Source organism: Pipistrellus kuhlii, unplaced genomic scaffold (assembly GCF_014108245.1).
Source record: "Pipistrellus kuhlii isolate mPipKuh1 unplaced genomic scaffold, mPipKuh1.p scaffold_m20_p_7, whole genome shotgun sequence".
Classification (NCBI taxonomy): domain Eukaryota; kingdom Metazoa; phylum Chordata; class Mammalia; order Chiroptera; family Vespertilionidae; genus Pipistrellus; species Pipistrellus kuhlii.
In genome coordinates, this window is record NW_023425573.1 from 30,180,958 (window position 1) to 30,184,387 (window position 3,430).

Below are 3,430 nucleotides of genomic sequence, written 5' to 3' on the forward strand. Positions count from 1 at the left end.
GGGTCAGAGGCAGGAAGTAGGGGGTGGGTGCTGCCTTCCAGAACTCGAGGTCACTGCTCCAGGAGATGGAAGCGTGGGTGCACCCCCCTCCTGAGATGACTCTAAATGGCCCTTTATTCTCAGCCCTCACTTAAGTGTCAGGAGAAGGGCAACTCCAGTCTGTCACCCATGAGAGTAAACAACTCGCTGCCTCATTCCTTCCTCACATCACAGTCAGTGCCCACGTGGTGCAGGCAGGTCCAGGCCCCACAGCAGCCGTGGTCCTGTGGCAGCCACAGCAGCCATCTTGGTGGGGAGGAAGCCTCTGCCAGCCACATTCACATCCCCAGCTCCTGGAGACCTGCCCCCCAACCATGGACTGAGAGTGTGTGTGGCATCGTGGAAGGGAGGACAGGTGAAACTTCAGCTGGAAAGACTCACGCAGCCCTGATGCCTGAAACCCAGGCTGCTGGTGCCCAGTGCCCTGGCCTGGCCAGTGGCATCTCTTGTCTTGAGCTAAATGGTCAGGGCCACGCTGGTAAGTAGGGCAAGCCTGCACAGGACTGGCGAGGTTCTGACAGCGGGCACTTGGGGGCAGCTCCTCTGCACTGTGAGACCTGAGACAGAACCCGCTGCCTCACCAGCAGCCGTGTCCATGCCTGGAAAGCGGAAGCACTCCCTTGGGTGGGGACAGGGAAGGAGGCTCTATGGGTCTCCGACAGCTTCAGCAGAGCCACTGGAGCTGTGACCACCTAGCAGTCAGGTGTCCCTGCAGCTGGCCCCCCTGCTGGTCATCAAGGCTCTCCGGCAGGTGCTGGACCCTTCCAGAGCTGGGAGTACCGTCCTGCCTGCCACCCTTCGAGGCCATGAGTTTGGCCCCTTGTCGCAGCCCTTCTTCCTGGCCCCTAAGGGCGGGTCCCCCAGAGCTGGCTCCATGCTGGGTCCTCCCTGGGTCATCTCTCTCAGTTCCTCCCCTGAACTGATACGGAAACTAAGCTGAGTGTTACATTCAGAATCACCGGCTGGTACGTGGTCAGATCTGAATTTGAACTCAGATTTCAGTGTCCTTTTCTCAGGAACAGGACCAGTGAGCAGCCAGAGCCAGCTGCAGAAACCACACATTTGCTTTCTACCTACACTCCCCGCTCAGGTTGGCTTTCTGTCCTGAGCACAAACTGGAAAAAAAAAAATGCCCTGACCCCTCTTACCTGGGCTCCTCCCTCCAGCCCAGGCTGAACCTCAAGTGCACTGGAAGCTGAGCCCCCACAAAGCTACCAAATATGAAGGAGGCCAGAGCCCCAGGCCCCAGAGTGGGCGGGAGACTGCGGGCTGCCTGCACCCACCTGGGTGCCTACTACCTACAGGTGCCAATGCCCCGTCTTCCTCAGAGAGGATACTTGTATATGTAAATTTACTAACAACCAATAGAAAGGCTAGGACCAAACCTATATGTTTATGGAGACTCACCTAAGCATTTTCAATGGCACAGGACACTGCCTCCTTGCTTACCTGGCACCCCTGGACTTCCGCAATGAGAGCTCAGATCCAGCTGAGGACAGTGTCCTCTCTAAGGGAAGGGCCCGGCTGCAAGTGCTCTGTGAAGTAGGAATGACACAATGCCCTTGAAGTAGTGGAGAGGATGCCCTAGGGCAGTGTTTCCCAAAGTGTGGTACGCGTAACCCCAGGAGTACGGGAAGAGTTTGGTGGGGGTACGCGTTGCACCGGAGTTTGGTGGGGATATGTACTGCACCATGCTTAGCTGTGCCTAATTCTACATTCTCATGAGTACGAGGGGTACTCAGCGTTATGAAAATTATAGAAGGGGTACACATATGTCAAAAGTTTGGGAAACACTGCCCTAGGAGATGGAGCCATCATGCACATGAGAGGTGCCCGGGCAGGTATGCCCATGCCCACCACGAACTGGAAACCTGCCATGTGAGCATGGCCACTTTGCTGTCTGGGGCTGGGAAATTAACTGGACACTCACCCCACCCCTAGGAACATCCCAGTCTGGCTGGATTAAGAGGAGGCAACCACGATGTCCATAACAACAAGAAAATGGATGGCTTTCCAGCCTCTGGCAGGGTTTAAGCCCCAGTCTGACTCCTGCCTGATCTGGAAGCATGTGGCTGGAAGTGAGCTTGCGCAGAGGGTGGGAGTGTGGGCCAGGTGTCCCTCACCCCTGGGTGGCCTGAGCCAGGCAGCCACTGGGGAGATGTCCAGGCCCCGGCAAGAAGGAGCAGGCCCTCGGGTGCGCTGCTGGGGAGCCTGCTGCTGGGGAGCCTGTGCGTCACCCGGTGATGAGGCAGCAGTTGGGGGAGGGGCAGGAGGTCTGTACACTGGGATTGGCTCTCCACACCCTCCCTCTCCCGCAATGGCTCAGTGTCCCTGTGTGAAGGGAGCAGCCTTCTCTGGGAGGTCCAAGAGCATAGTGGGTGGGTGTGTGGGTGTGGGGGGGGGGGAATAGCACCCTGTGGGCCAGTCAGTCCCTGCTTCGAGGTGAAACCACAACCCCTAAGGCTCCTGCACCCTTAGCATCAGTTGGTGGTTATCGGCCAAGGGTGCCAACTTATTTGCTTTCCCCTCCTTTCTACCCATCAGACACCTGGGTCTACGGCCTGAGCCAAGCCTGGTGGTGTCTGTAGTCTTTACCTACAAGGCAGAGAGGAGAGGGAGAGGCCTGGGGGAGGGGGTGCGGTAGCCTGGAAAGAAAGACTCCATCCCCATCCCCAGGGAAGACCTCAGACACCTCTTTCGACAGATCCCATCCCCATCCCCACCCCCATCCCCATTCCCGCTGTAGCTAAGGGCTGCTACCCGCCTCGCTTTCCTGCCCTCAGAGCTCCGGTTCACACTGGCTCCTCATTGCCCAGCAATCCGACCTGTTGTTTACCCAACTTCGTCCCTTGGATAAGAGGTCACCAGCCACCGCCGGCAGCCCAGGTCAATAGACAGCACCCTTTTGTCTCTCGAGCATCCAAAGAATCGAGTGGAGGGGACCAAAAACAGGCTGAACACCTCCAACAAGTAAGTGACTCGGCTCGTGCCTCCTATAGAGCAAGGAGAGGGTTGGGTGGAGTCTTTTGGATAGTTTCCCCCCGCGGAGACCGTCCCCCCTCTCCGCCCCCATCTCCCCCAAAACGCCAGGTGTGACTAGAGCTGAGCAGGGTGTAGGGGCGAGGGTGGCAAAGGGGTGCAGATGGGGAGGGAGGCTGGGGATGGAGGTGTGGACGGCGGGTAGAGGGGGCCGGGGCGCTGCGGGATTGGCCAGGGGGCGCGCTGCCAGAGTGCAGGACAGCAGGACAGGAGCTGGGGACTCGGAGGATTGGAGGGATGCTGAATTCGGCTGGGGGCGGGGAGGCCCCTGATAGGCGCGTGGAAGGCGTGATGTCACGTCCGGCGGGGGAAGCCCTGCCTCAGCGCCCCCGCCCCGCCCCGCCCCCACAGG